A 15,827-nucleotide genomic window follows, 5' to 3' on the forward strand; every position below is an offset into this window, starting at 1 on the left:
TTATGACCCACTGGTATATAATAAATAGTAATCATAACGTAGACTCAATGTTTAGTAGTAGATGGCATAAGAACAGTCATTCTAAAGGGAGGCACTCAAAGACTCAAGCTGTGGAAAACATAACTGAATTCTGTGAATGCCTATTAGTTAGCCTAAATGAGGTTTTCAGTGGAGACTTTTCCACTCAAACTCCTGAAATATTCATCTTTGCTTTTCAGGCTTTGTATGAACAAAACCGAAAGAAAACATGTAGGGTAAAATAAAAATTAGGAACTCTACCTCCAGAAGAGTAACTCCTGCACTGTGATTTGACAGGGTCAGGAGCTAGGAGGAAGGATTCAATTTTCAGCCGCTCTGCTCTGTCCCTGAAGCCTGCCATGTGTTCCAGCTTGGCCTTGATCTGCAGCCGTCCCTATTTACTATGGAACAGACAGCTGTTCCCTCCCGGCTCTCCGCCATCATTCCTCCACCTCACACGCCATCCCTGTGTAAAATAAGTCACTTGCCGAAACTGCAGCCCCATGCAAGCAGTAGTCTTTGGCTGGAAGGCTCAATATCAGACAAGGACCGATCAATCAAAGGGACAGATAAAAAAGCAGGCAGAAAAGAAAATGCTCTGATTCACAAGACTACCAAGACACAAAGCCTCCAATATGCCACCAAAAATCTTCTTGTACTTTTTATCATATTTGGTTCTATTCTCGGCTGTGAAAGCCTTCCCCTCACCTGCTGGTCTCTTTTTGAAGTAGAGACAAGAGGAGAGGGAAGCTCAGTGCAGATCATGATTGAGAGCTCCCTGTGTGGACACTCAAATCACATCTGGAGACGGAGACGCTATTGTGTCTAGCAGGGACCGCCATTTGTAAATGTCCCGTCCTCATTATCAGGCTCAGGAGTCTCACCACCACATGTTTATGTAACAGTTTAAAAGCTCTTTACAAAAATAATTTGGGATGGCCTGAAATAAGGTATTTAAACACGTGTGTTTGTGCGTGCGTATTCCGTATTAGCATATGCGTGTATATATTTGTACACAAATGTATGCCACTAAAAGAAAAAATTAATACAATAAAAATAAAAGGGAACACCATGTCTTCTTTCAATTCTATATGTATATATTTTTAATATAGTTCGTTTTCGTTTTCTTTTGGATTTCCTGTTTCTGGAAGACAATGATTTGAATGAAGTAGAGGATTATGGAGCCCCAAATACAGAAATTCACCTTTTTCCTTAGAACAACTTATTTTATCATTCTGAATGATGAACAGCATGGTTGGCCATCTGTTAGAGAGACTGAAGAGGGTATGCCTGCTGCAGCTGGGACGTTAGACCCCTGATCTCTCCTGCTCCTCCCAAATTAAGCAGTTCCATGAACTTCATGTGCCAGGCAAATTGCTTTTAAAACATTTTTCCAAGAATATTGTCAAACTCAAAAGTAGCTGATTCATACAGATAATTGCCAATACTTTTGGTATATTTTCTGTTCAAGCAGGAAAAGAAGAGCGGAGAGGAACAATTCCATGGGATTCCATTCCATTGAAAGTAGAGAAATCCTTTCAGACAGTGACTGAGTCTGCGTCATCTTCCCAGTTGTGATGCTGCCCTTACATGGTTGGGTTGTAGTTTCCATTATGGTTCCCATTTTCAGACTTTGTTAATCACACCTACCTTGACATTACTGACTTCAACCAGGGAAGAAATATTCCTATGAAAGACTATGAAATTTATTTTATTAATTTGCTTTTGAGGTGAGAAAAAGCAAGCAGAAGATGATTTAAATTTCAAGAAATCTCTTTACCAAGTTGCATTACCATCTATGGACACGGGTTTTATTTTCATTTAAGAATACATAAATATACCCATGGCCTCCCAAGGGGAGAGTAGAGCAAGTCATACTATGCGGATCCCCATCCCAAAACCTTCTAATGTTGGTGAATCCTAGTGAAAATAAAAATCTAGGGCAACTTTGAACAGTGAGAGCAGTTGTTTGTTTAATGCAACATAACCTCTAGAAAAGTGGAATGGAAGAGAGTAAAACTGTTGCTAAGAGCCAGCCCCAAATCCGCAAAGCAAGTTTAAAGGAAAATTGTATGGACTGTTTGTACCATCTTGAATCATTTTTAGCTCCAGCAAGTAGACTCAGCTTCCTCTCCTTATAATGATGCTCCTTAGTATCTACTCACAGCACTTGGACAATTACCCCATTGAAGATAATCACCACTAAGCATTTCCACCACATGTCTAAACATATACACATATATATGTGTGTGTATATATAAGGACACTTTGAAATACATTTTCTGTCATCCTGAAGAGTAAGTACTAAAAGTACCAGAGAGTTAAATCATGGATATCATATCTACCATTACACAAGTTAGGAATTTGAAGCTCAGAAAGATTACTTACTTGCCCAAGCTATGCTGCTAATACTGATGCTACAGAATTTGAAATTCCATTTGACTGGTTAAAGCCCATGCTCTTCCCAATATACCAGACTGCTTTTCAGTCCCTTCTCCCTGCTGAGGGGAGCACTCTGTAAAAAAATTGTCTCGTTGCTATGAGTTTCTAGTCCATTGGAGTGCATTGTTCCTAAAACAAATAGTGGAGACTCCTTTTTCTACTTAAAAAAATCTAAAACATCAGGTATTAATGTATTAAAACAGTTGTTCATTTAGCTATGGGGGCATTTTCACTGGCGGAATGAATGTTTTAAGGCACAAATTAGTACTTAATTTTAGTAACACATTTAGATAGTAGCCCTTAAAGTAAGAATTTTCCTGGTAAAGCGTCATTTGTTTTGCTTAGTAATGAGAAGAGTCAAATACATTAAAAACTGGATGATCACCAAATCACGAATGGGATTTGACTGGACAGTTACAGTGAGTAGCACCGTTTTGATTACTTGGACAAAACAGAAAAGAGCACTCAGGCAAAGAATCAGGTTTATGTAGGGTCTAACCTTGGCTTTCCACTGGTTACCATAGTCAACTATCTTAAGCTCAGTAAATGTAAAGTTCTTGTTCTACAAAATGCACTAAATAACACCTACCTCCACTAAGATATAAATTTCTATGCTATATTCAGCACACCCTCTCACTATATGAAAGTTTTGATTAGAGACCACCCTTGAATAGTATTTTTAAGGAAGGAGAATGATTTGAAGGATTCACTGACAGCTTGATTGCATTCACATAGTCAATCATATTCTAGTAACACTGCGCTGTCTAACATATCAATGAACATTCCATCCCAGGTTGTAGTTTATCAACACTACATATAATACAAAGTAGAATGGAAGCCCCTTCAAAGTTAATGAGCTGAATGTGAAGGTTGTCTTTGGAGCTGTTACTTGCTGTTGCCTCTTTCCATTTTCCACATACGCACTAGTTAAAATATATTGGTTTCTGGTTACCAATACATATAAAATATATTGGTTTTGTAATTAAAGGATATTTTACAATACCTAGCTTATACTCTTCAAAAATACCAAGGTCACAAGAAGGTTGAAAAAAACTATTGCACATTAAAGGAGAGTAAAGGGACTTGATAATTAAATACAATGTGTGCTCTCGGATTAAATCCTAAGCTAGGGAGAAACTAGCTCTAAAGGATAATATTGAAATAATTGATAAAACTTGAGCATGAAATAAAAATTAGGTAACAGTATAAAATCAATAATAAATTTCCTGGGTTTATGATTGTATGCGAATTATATAAGAGAATTCCATGTGCTTTGCAAATACACACTGAGGTATTTAAGGGTAAAATAGTATGATACCTCTAACACATTCAAATGGTTCAGAGAAAAGATACCTGAATATTTATATATGTATCTACACATATATAGAGAGAGTATGTCTAAACCTATACACATATATACATGTGTATATATATAAGGACATATATACATATAAGCATAGGCTTATACATGCATATATAAATATATATGTGAGAGAAAGAGAAAATTTTATAAAAACAAATAGGACCAAGGGGTGCCTGGGTGGCTCAGTTGGTTGAGCATCCAACTCTTGATTTTGGCTCAGATCATGATCTCAGGATCTTGGGATCAAACCCTGCGTCAGGCTCCCCACTCAGCAGGGAGTCTGCATGAGGATTCTCTCTCTCTTTCCCTCTGCCCCTCCTTGCTCTTTCTCCCTCTAAAATAAATAAACAAATCTTAAAAAAAAAAAAAAAGGACCAAATCTAAACTATTCTTAAATCCAAACAGTAGTTATACGAGGGGTCCTTGTACTATTCTTATAGCTTTTTTGTAAGTTTAAATTATTTTAAAACTAAGCTACAAAAAAATTGGCGCAGAACAAACATTTTACAAAATACGTTATTAACTACCTTATGGGTAAAGAGTTATGGTTTTATACACTCAACCAATGCATCATCCAACACGTATCCTATCTTCTACGAATAATATTCTTCTATGTCTTGGAACTGCTTCTTCTCTTCATTCCCTTTACCCCTGACTCTGAGCACTTTTTCGGCTATTCTACCCATGTGATAGCTACCATGTCCCTGCTCCCATGGCTGCAACCAAGGAGACCATACATAGGCGTTTGACCCAAGATGGGCCAATCTAAGAATCTCTCCATTAATTTTGCACTAGTCGTAAAGGACTAAATCAGTTATTCTCTGAAGGTTGTCTCAGTTTGGATTCCCCGCCCTGCAAAAGGTTCTGAGGAAGAATTTGAGTACAATACTTTATTTGGGAGATGATTCCAGGAAGCGTGGTAAGAGAGTGAGGAAATGAGAGGAGGAAAAGAAGAAAGCTGTAACGAAAGATGTTGAGTCCTGCTGGGGACATCTCAGAGGCCCAGAGCACAAAACTCAGAACTGGGGAGAGTGGGTGGTTTATGTACCCACTCCCATCCCTCTGTGACTGAAGCTAACTCCTGAGCATACGAACCACTGGGCACTTTTGGCCTGCCCTCTCTGCCATCCCAGCCCATTTCTCCAGCCTGTATTCTCAGAAGAGAAAATGCAGAAAACAGAAAAAAAATGTTTCTGTTTTTCTCAATACAGAAAAATGCAGGTGCTCAAGGTAGGAAGCCTGGGACAGAGAAGAGACTAACTCTTCAGCCACAGATGACCTCACAGATGGGACAGGGGCATGACCAAGGCAGCAACAGTACCTAATACAGCAGTTATTGATGGAAATTTAAAAAGTTATTAGTGAGCTGTGCTTCCTGCTGTGTGGAAGAGTCCTGTCTAGAGCAAAAGAGCAGGAAGCAGACTGGCAGAGAAAGAGGAGAGAGTGTTGCAGTAATGGGAATATTAGCTCCAGACGCTCTTGAGGCCCAGGCCCTGGCTTTGTCCATTCCACCTTTTCTAGGATTCAGGGAGCAATTGAAATCACCTTTATTGCTCAACACAGCTGAATTGAACATGAGTTCTCTCATGTTGTTCTTTGAATATGGTGAATGATAAACATTAGAGCTGCCTCTTACTTTATAGACAGCCAATGCAAATATACTTTGCCTTTCTCTTCTTTATTTGGTGCAAGACACTTAAATGTCTCTTTTGAAAAGCAAAAGAACTTTGTGCAGTGGCAGTATCATAGCCAATGAGGTTTATCTGAGGTGCGATTATTGCTAATTGAAAAGCAAAGGAAATCTGACTATTAAACTTACTAAGATATTATCATCTACATCCCTGTGATGAGATAGCAATACTTTGACCTTAAAGCCCCACCGTATAAATGTAACCAAAATAGAGTAACAATTGTGAAAACTTCAGCTGGGACCTCTGTATTTCCTTTTAATTTGAGGCCGTTTTTAAACTTCCTCAAATATTTTCTTTCTTGATCCACTGTTGCATATATCTTTGTACAACCAAAACTCATCAGACTTCATAAAACATTCTCCATCTACCCTGAGGATAATCTGTGAAAAAAAAAATATTCAATGATTTCAATCTCTAGAATGGACTTTTCAATTTTTGAAAAAAAAAATCTGTTTCCTAAGTATCTAAAAGGAAATTGAAATATAATTTAGCTTACAAAAACAACTCAAACATTTTATTTTGTGAGGTAGTAAACAAAAACATATTTATTTCCTGATCCTGAGAACACAGCAGTGTTTGGAGACCAAACAAAGATGGATGATTTTAATGTGCAGTGAAGTTGAAAAAAAAATGAGAAAGAAAAAAAATAGCAAGATATATGCCATACACACACACACACACACACACTGTAAAGACAACCCAATAAAAAACATTCCTCAGAACACATTTCTCATGAGATTCTGGAATTTATGCTGTAAAAGCATATATGGAGTATGTACAAGTTAAGACACAGACAAGTCAATGGCACAACAAAGCAGATCATGGAATGATCACCATCACCATTTTTCCCAAACCCATCCTGGCCGCTTACCAGAGTCTATTGTTCAGGCTATTCTCAGCCTTCCTAGAGTAATATTTCATATCACTACATGGATGTATATAAGATACACCCTAAAAGTCATGCTTACAGATATTAAGAGCTCAAACAAGGAGCTCTTTTTCATGAGATTTTCACAAACTAGTCATCCTCTTTCTTAATTTGTATCTTATCTATCTTATTATCTATCTTATCTGTCTTATTATGGCTGTGTTTATTGAGAATTGGTTTAATTTTAAAAATATGAAATTGTCTAGATTGCCAATATCAAAGCAATTATATATGCCAATATCAGAGCAATTTTTTAAAAAGGTAACTCAAAAGCACGATGTTTACCTGAATTATCTGGATAGCTCTCAACTTTATAATTCATTCTGTCAGCATGATTTTCATTTCTCTTCTTCTTTTTTTTTTTTTTAAGATTTTATTTATTTATTTGACAGAGAACACAAGTAGGCAGAGAGGCAGGCAGAGAGAGAGGAGGAAGCAGGCTCTCTGCTGAGCAGAGAGCCCGATGCGGGACTCGATCCCAGGATCCTGAGATCATGACCTGAGCCGAAGGCAGCGGCTTAACCCACTGAGCCACCCAGGCGCCCTCATTTCTCTTCTTTATTTTCTATCCCCTGATGCAGGACACCGAGATGTCTCTTTTGGAAAATAGATAGCACAGAGTTAAATATGGGAGATCTGGAATCATAATGAGTTGCTTAAACTCTATATGCCTCAGTTTCCATATCTGTAACTGGGGTATTAATGGTATCTGATTTATAAACCTGTATTAAGGATCAAGTGAGGTAAATACAGTAAAGCACTTAGAAAGTAATTGAAAGCAGAGTTATTTGTATACTATTATCAGAGTAGCCTTATTGTCAATAGCCAAAAGGTAGAAGCAATTTAAGTGTCCATCAATGGAGGAATGAATAAAGTGTACATAGATGTAGATATAGATACCATAAAATACTGTGCAGTCTTAAAAAAGAAGAAAATTCTTTTTATTTTTTTAAGAGAGAGAGCATGTGGTAAAGGCGGGGAGGGGCAAAGGGAGAAGGAAGAGAGAATCTTAAGCAGGCTCAACGCCCAGCAAGGTCCTGCACAGGACTCCATCTCACAACACTGACATCATAACCTGAGCTGAAATGAAAAGTCATACGTGTAACCCAGAGCCACCCAGGCATCCCAAAAAAGAAGGAAATTCTTCTATGCATGCTATCACATGCATGAACCTTGAGAACATTCTGCTGAGTGAAATAAGCCAGTCACAAAAAGATAAATACTGCCTCATTTCACTTACATGAGGTATCAAGGGTAGTCACACTCATAGAAACAAAGTAGAATGATGGTTGCCAAGGGCAGGGGAAGGGAGGAATGGGGAGTTATTGTTTATTGGGTATAGTTTCAGTTTTGCAAGATGAAAAATTCTGGAGACCGATTGCACAACAATGTGCACCTACTAAACATTATTGAATTGTACACTTAAAAATACCTGAGATGGTACTCAAAAAACAAACTGAGTATTGCAGAGAGTGGGGGAGGGTGGTTGGGTTATAGATATTGGGGAGGGTGTATGCTATATGGTGAGTGCTGTGAGGTGTGTAAGCCTGACAATTCACAGACCTGTACCCCTGGGGTTAATAATACATTATATGTTAATTTATTTTTTTAAAAAAACTGAGATGGTAAGTTTTGTTACATGTATTTTACCACAATAAAAAAAATGGAAAAAAAAAACAGAAAAGGAATTTTTTTAAGAAGATTTTATTTTACCTTTAAAAAATAACATTTAGAAAGTACATGGCACAGAGAGCTTCAATTAAATTTTCCCTTTCTTTCTCAAATTTTCTAATTCAAGATGAGGTTCTTTTACACATTCTGTAATCGTGTGTAGATATTTAATAAACATCAGAAGATCCTCTGGGTTCAAATGGAAGCAAGTGATTGATATTTTGTAGAGTTGTTCAGGGGGCCCTGGGTGGGGATAAGCCCTGTGAGGAAGGAAGTGCCTGGAATCAGATATCTAAGCAGGGATCAGAAGCACAAGTGGTGCACTCTGCGTGGGGTAACACGAAAAAAGCTGGCAGCTAACCAGTTAGCTATTTATGTAAATGAAGGAGAGCTACTACATACAGATTCTGGTTCCTGATCCAGCAGTGGGTCACTATAAACTCTCTCCAGGCCATAAAAAGGACTAAGAGGTGGACAATTCAAGCACAAGAAGAATAAATAATATCCCTCAGACCCATGGCATTCAAAGATTCTGTCAACTGTTCTGACGGTGGGGGGGGGGGGGGGGGTACTACTGGGAGCTATAGAGATGCTGAGTGAGAGAATATGACACAAAGTCAAAAGGATACTAAAGTAACCCAGTCACTGGGGAAGGGGTTATAAATTCCAACACCTCGGAGTAAACTCAATAAGAAATATGCAGTGCCGACAGCTTTTAAAAAGAAAAACCCAAAACAAAACAAAAAAAACACCACACAAAATTTCACTGGGGAATATAAAAGTGGTCTTAAAAACCTTGATAAGGACATCTGTCTGTCAAATAAATAAATAAAATCTTTTTAAAAATTGATAAGAAGAATTCATGTTGTAAAATTTCAAATCTCTTCAATATCACTATAAATTTAATGCAATTCCACTTAAAATTCCAATTCTAAAATTAACAAAAGAATAAAGGATGGAATTAAAACTTTAAAGCAAAAATAACTAGACTGTGTAGTTCTGCCATGATACTAGACACAAAGGTCAGTGAAAGAGATTCTACATTCTGTGATGCACCCAAGAATACATAAGGACTCAGAATAGTGAAACACTTTTATAATCAATAAAGAGTAGATTTTTAATAATGGTTGCTTTAAAAATTTGTTAATTTTTTTACTTTAACTCTGGAAAAATACAGTTAGATTTCTAATGTAATGCCAAGTATCAACAAATTTATATATTTCAATATAGTTTATATATATATACTATATATATTTATATATAAACATATATATGTTTATATATTTCAATATAGTATGTATCTTATATCAGAAAAACACAATCAGTGTATTACTTACGTAATTTAAAAAACAAAAAAGATTAAAAAAGAACTCAAATGATCAACGTATAACTTTGAAAATGTGTTTAAGGGTGCCTGGGTGCCTCAGTTGTTAAGTGTCTGCCTTCAGCTCAGGTCACGATCCCAGAGTCTTGGGATCCAGCCCCGTATCAGGCTCCCTGTTCCACGGGGAGCTTGCTTCTCCCTCTCCCACGCTCCGGTTGGTGTTCCCTCTCTCACTGTCTTTCTGTCTGTCAAATAAATAAATAAAATCTTTAAAAAAATAATAGTGTTTAAACTCATTACAATTTAGAACATGCAAGTTAAAATAATGAAATAAAAATGTAGCCCATCACATTGGAATTTAATAGTGTAAATACTATTAAGAGTCCAAGAAAAAGGGTGTTTCCCTTAACTGCAAGTGAGAATTTAAATTAGTATTATCTTTCAAGGAGCAATTTGGCAATATGCTTCCAACGTGTTAAAAAATGTTTAGACTTGCCTCCTTTTCTCTGCCATCTTGGTCTGTGCAGTTGACTGTTCCCTGCCATGTCTTCTTACCAGACTTTCAGGGTCAAGCAATTCCTAGCCAAGAAACAAAAGCAGAATTGTCCATTCCCCAGCAGATTTGGATGAAAACTGGTAATAAAATCAGTTACAACTCCAAGAGGAAATATTGGAGAAGAACCAAGCCAGCCAAGTCTATAAGGGATCACACATGAGATACCACACAAATTTATGCTGCATGAAGTCACATGTTCATACACTATCACTCAGTAAACATCACTACTACCTGAACGATAGATATGTTTTATCAGGGAAATGATTTTTCTGTTACTTTGCTTCTGCACCTGTAGGTTGATTCAGCAATAAATATGTGAGAACTTCTGTTTAAAAAAAATTTAGACTTTTTCACCCAGCTTCCGCCTCCAAAAACATGTGAAGACATAATGAGGACTTTAATCTAGAAATATCATGAACTATGTAACTGGAGATACAAATTATTTTTCTGCTGCAAAACACCCAGGAACATTGGATTAAAAATAAACTTATTTTTTTAAATACTGGTGGAAAGAATGAGGGGAGGGAGAGGGAAAGATAAGGGAGAACTGTAAAACAAAACAAATTCATTTATGAGCTAAAACTTCCGCAGCCCCAGAGGGGTTCGTTAGTATCAGTAATCAAGGAGCTCTTTTTATCTTTATTATTTTTTAAGGATTTTGTTTATTTATTTGACAGAGAGAGAGAGATCACAAGTAGGCAGAGAGGCAGGCAGAGGGAGAGAGGGGGAAGCAGGCTCCCTGTTCAATCCCCCGCAGGACCATGACCTGAGCTGAAGGCAGAGGCTTTAACCCACTGAGCCACCCAAATGCCCCTATTTTTTATTAAAAATAGGAAATACAGGGTGCCTGGGTGGCTCAGTGGGTTAAGCCTCTGCCTTTGGCTCAGGTCATGATCTCAGGGTCCTGGGATTGAGCCCCACATTGGGCTCTCTGCTCAGCAGGGAATCTGCTTCCCTCTTTCTCTGCCAGCCTCTCTGCCTACTTGTGATCTCTGTCTGTCAAATAAATAAAATCTTTTTTTTAAAAAAGTAGACAATAGGGGCGCCTGAGTGGCTCAGTGGGTTAAAACCTCTGCCTTCGGCTCAGGTCGTGATCCCAGGGTCCTGGGATGGAGGCCCGCATCGGACTCTATGCTGGGCGGGAGCCTGCTTCCTCCTCGTTCTCTGCCCGCCACTCTATCTACTTGTGATCTCTGTCTGTCAAATAAATAAATAAAATTTTTTTTTAATAAGTAGAAAATACATTCAAATTATTCAAGATTTGAGTCTTATTTAAAAAAAAAAAAAAAAAAAAGAGGTGGGAAGAACACTTTCCTCAAACCACTCCTTAGAGGCATCCATTGTTAACCAGTTGCTTGTGTGCCTTCCCACATTTGTGGTACATATGCATCTGCAGACTTACTTTTTTAAGATTTTATTTATTTATTTATTTGAGAGAGATTGAGAGAACGAGCATGAAAAGTCAGGGGGCGGGAGAGGAGAAGAGGCAGAAGCAGGCTCCGCACTGAGTGTGGAGCCCAACCAGGTTCAATCCCAGGACCCTGGAATCATGACCTAAGACAAAAGCAGACACTTAACCAACTGAGTTACCCAGGTTCCCCTGCAGACTTACTTTTAATGTATATGGAAGTAGGATATACACACTGTTCTGTACCTTACTTTTTTCGCTTAAGATGAGATTATTACATTCCGACTTACAAAGAGCACTCTTGTTCTGTTTAACCAATGCACAATACTCCATTTAATGGCTGACCTTATAATTATTTAACCAATCTCCTATAGACAGGCATTTAGATTGTTGCCAGTCTTTAACTATTACAATAAAACTTCAATGAATAGCATTGAACAAAGGTCACTTAACACTTAGACAAGTATGTCTGTAGAAAAAGATTCCAAGAAGTGGAAGGATGTAGAAAGATACAGCCATTAGATAGATATGTATGTATTATTAAGTCATCCTTCTTAGCTGTTGCACCAGTCCACACACTTACCACCTGTGTGAGAGGGCACCTGCTTCCCTAGACTCATGTCATTATTGTGTTTTATGAAATTTTTGGATATTTGCCCATTTAAGAGCAGAAAAACAACATCAGTGGAGCTTTAAATTTAATTTTTCCTATCACAAATGAGGTCAACTATATTTTCTCAGGTTTAAGGGTCAATTATTTTGCTTTTTCATGAACTGTTGTATCTTTTACTCATTTTGGGTTGTTTTGGGGTTTTTTCTTATTGACTTGATGGATATTTTATATTAAGAAAATTAGCCCTTTTCTTATGATTTGAAAGTATTTTTTTCAGTTTTCATTTGTGTCTGACTCTTTTTAACAGCTTTATTAAGATACAAGTGATACACAATAGACTGCTCATAGTCAAAGTGTACAACTTGAAAGCTTTTAATGCCTATAATTAAGGAACAATTGACCTGCCATAAACAGCATAATTAAAGTATGCAGTTAGGTAAATTTTCACTTACGTATACTTTCATGAAATTAATTACCACAATCAAGAGAAGGAACATATTCGTGGGATGCCTGGGTGAATCAGTCGGTTGAGCATCCAACTCTTGATCTCAGTTCAGATCTTGATCTCAGGGTTGTGAGTTCAAGTTCTGTGTTGGGCTCCATGCCAGGTGTGGAACCTACTAGAAGAAGAAGAAGTGGGGAGGACATATTATATTTCTCATTCCCAAAAAGCTTTCTTGTGCCCCATTATAACCCTTTTGTCTTGCTCCTCCCAGCCTCCCACTCTATCTCCCAGACAGTAGCAGTTCTGTGTTGTGCCACTATTGATTGGTTTGCATTTTTCACCATTTTAAGTAAATGGAAATATACAATATATACTCTTTTATTTTGGTCTGGTTTCCTTTGTTCTGCATAATTATTATGCAATTATTCACGTAATGTACACCAATAGTTCATTCTTTTATTGCTGAGTAGTATTCCACAATCATCTCAAATGATTTTCAAAAGGGGTCAGAAAAAATGTATATATACACATACATATATATGTATATTTAGAAAAAGAGAATATGACAAAGTGAATGGGGCAAAATATAAACAACTGGTGAAATTGAGTAAAGAGTAATTGGAAGTTCATTGCACTATTTCTTAAAAAGTAGATTTATGGAGATCAAACTTACATATCATACAACATATCCATTTAATGTGGGTCACCTGGCCTAGGTTTATGCAATCCTGCAGCGCATTTCCAAAGCCCAGGTGGCCCATTCCCAGAAATACGTGGATGAGGCTTCAAGAAAGAGATCAAAGACATCCTTATCGAGTATAACCAGACCTTGCTGGTAGCTGAGCCCAGTCAGTATAAATCCAAGCAGCTCAGAGGCTCTGAGGCACGCTCTGGATACCAGAAATCCTACTGATAAGCCCACCACAGGACCAGTTTTCACTTTTATACAACACAATGGTTGTAGGATTTTAAGGCTTAAAAAAAAAAAAGGTGGGGTCTCTTGCAGGTTAAGATGATGTGAATACATACACCTACTTTTCTCCCTCCCCAAACTCTACAAAATTATAGCAAATGAGTTTTGTTTAGTATCTAAACCTACAAGTGTGAGGAAAACGGTAGGAAAAACAGCAACATTTTAGACATTGGAAAATAGGTGATGTGTGAAAACTGCTTTAGTATCCCCCAAGGAACCCAAATCCCAAGTTGGCAGCAACAAAAGTTCAAAATCAACATAGTTTGCACCACAGTCTCAGAAGGATGAGAAATCGGCAACACCAGAAAAATCTGAAACAGGGTGAGAGAGTTCCTATGTGGGTAGTGCTCGCTTTGGCAGCGCATATACTAAAATTGGAACAGTACAGGAGGTGTGAGTAAAAGCTGTTTGAGAAACAGTAAAATGCCAGGTCTCTTACTCCAACCTGGAAAAACACAGAGAAGGGACGCCATGAGACCATATGTCTAGTGAATTGCTGGATGAGGACATCCCTAGCCTTCTTCCCACAACTCCCAACATGCTGACAGCCAGAAAAGAAACTGAAAAACTCCTTCCATAGAATCTGACTTTTTAAGAGCAAGACCTTCAGATGCTGATCCTGGAGGTTCCTCTGTAAATGGCCCACCCAAATTCTGAGTCAGTAAAATTCAAAGTTGAAAAGTTCTTCCCACAGGCTCAGTGCATGAATCAGTTTTTCAGGCTCACACTTTCTTGATCATGAGCAGAGAGCCAGGGGATTACAAACCCAGTGAAGAACACCTCTACCACAGAAAATGGAAATCAAGATAAGCAAACAGTGGAGAAAAACAGAAAGCAAACATGGAGGGGAAAAAAACCTTAGAAAAATACATCATAAATTTATTTAAAAGAAAAAGAGGGATAGAACGTATTGTATCCATGAAACAAAAATACGATGCCAGGAAAGAAAGAAAGAACGGAAGGAAGGAAGGAGGAAGGAAGAAAGGAAGGAAGGAAGAAATGGAAAGGAAAGGAAAGAAGTAAAAGAAAAGAGCCTTAAGACATTAGAAATTCAACAGCAGAAATGAAAATGTTGATAGACGGGTAGAAAGATAAAGTAGAGAAAATCTCTCAGAAAATAGAATAAAAAGTCAAACAAATGAAAAACAGGGGAAAAAAAAAGAAAGAAAGAAAGTTACAGCTCCATTCCAAGGAGTCTAGTGTCTGAGTAATGAGGGAAAGAAATCATCAATGAAACAGTCTAAGAACATTTCATGGAACTGAAGACCGTGAAATTACTGATAGAAAGGACCCACAGAAACAGGCACATCATTGTAAACTTTCAGAACTCTGGGAAGAAAAGTAGTTTCCTAAAAACTCTCAGTGAGAATAAAACAAATTACATATCAAGGATCAGAAATGCGATCCTTTACCTCTTTTAGAGATACTTATTGGATATTGAAAAGTGAAACAGTATGATTCTGGATTTTGATTTAAAATAATTGAAAAGTTGAGTAGGAAGTGGGGAGTGAGCTACAGATGCAACATTATTGGCCAGGAATTGATAACTGTGGAAGTAGGGTATAAGTTTGGAGGGGGGCGGGGGGAATCATTATATTACTCTTCTTTGTAGAATAGTAGGAATGGTTTGTATTTCTCAGCAACACTGGAAACAAAAAGACAATGAAGCAATGCTTTCAAAATTCTAAAAGAAATATATATCCAAACTAGAATTCTATACCTAGACAAACTAGAAGTCAAGTGCAATGGAAATGCCAAATGGCCTTAGATGAATCAATGGCGGCCCATTCATTTTATTAGGAAGTAAGACAGAGTGTTAGGTGCTGATAGAGTTAAGTTGTATATTTGTGTAATAGAAATAAGTGTTAGTTCTCTTCAGATTGCTTCTGATTGCTTTGCTCTGAAGAGCTCCATAGTCTAGTAGGGGGTTGTGGATATAAAGGTAAGACTTAATGTACTAAAATAAAGTGTATTAGGTTCTATAAGAGAGCTCTGTATAGGATCTTCTGGACCTCAGCCATATTATGGGGTCAGTGATGCCTGAGATGATTCTTGAGGAATAAATGAAGAAGAAAGGGAAAAGCATTTAAGGTAGAAAGATCACATTAACAGTGTTACAAAGGAATAAACATGGTGTGAATAGAATATAGCACAGAGCCGAACACAAGAGAGTGCAATAAATACTAATTGGCATTAGTTAAATTACTTGGTGTTTTCATGGACTTGGCATATCTGGCATTACTGGAGGCCGGGGATGAAACCAGAAAGAATTATGCAGATGTCTATTCAAGGGTTAGGCTAATCATCATGAAAGAGCAGAGCCAGGAAACACGGTGCTGAAAACTGTATAGGGTGCCTCATTTTACTGTGCTTTGCTTGACTGCATTTGGAAGAT

The 15,827-nt window shown here is 37.5% G+C and overlaps 1 pseudogene; it reads left to right on the forward strand.

Moving 5' to 3' along the window:
• The first annotated feature begins 5,546 nt into the window (after positions 1–5,546).
• On the forward strand, positions 5,547–5,619 carry LOC132008989 (U4 spliceosomal RNA; annotated as a pseudogene).
• Positions 5,620–15,827: the final 10,208 nt, after the last annotated feature.

Source organism: Mustela nigripes, chromosome 1, assembly GCF_022355385.1.
Source record: "Mustela nigripes isolate SB6536 chromosome 1, MUSNIG.SB6536, whole genome shotgun sequence".
Taxonomy (NCBI): domain Eukaryota; kingdom Metazoa; phylum Chordata; class Mammalia; order Carnivora; family Mustelidae; genus Mustela; species Mustela nigripes.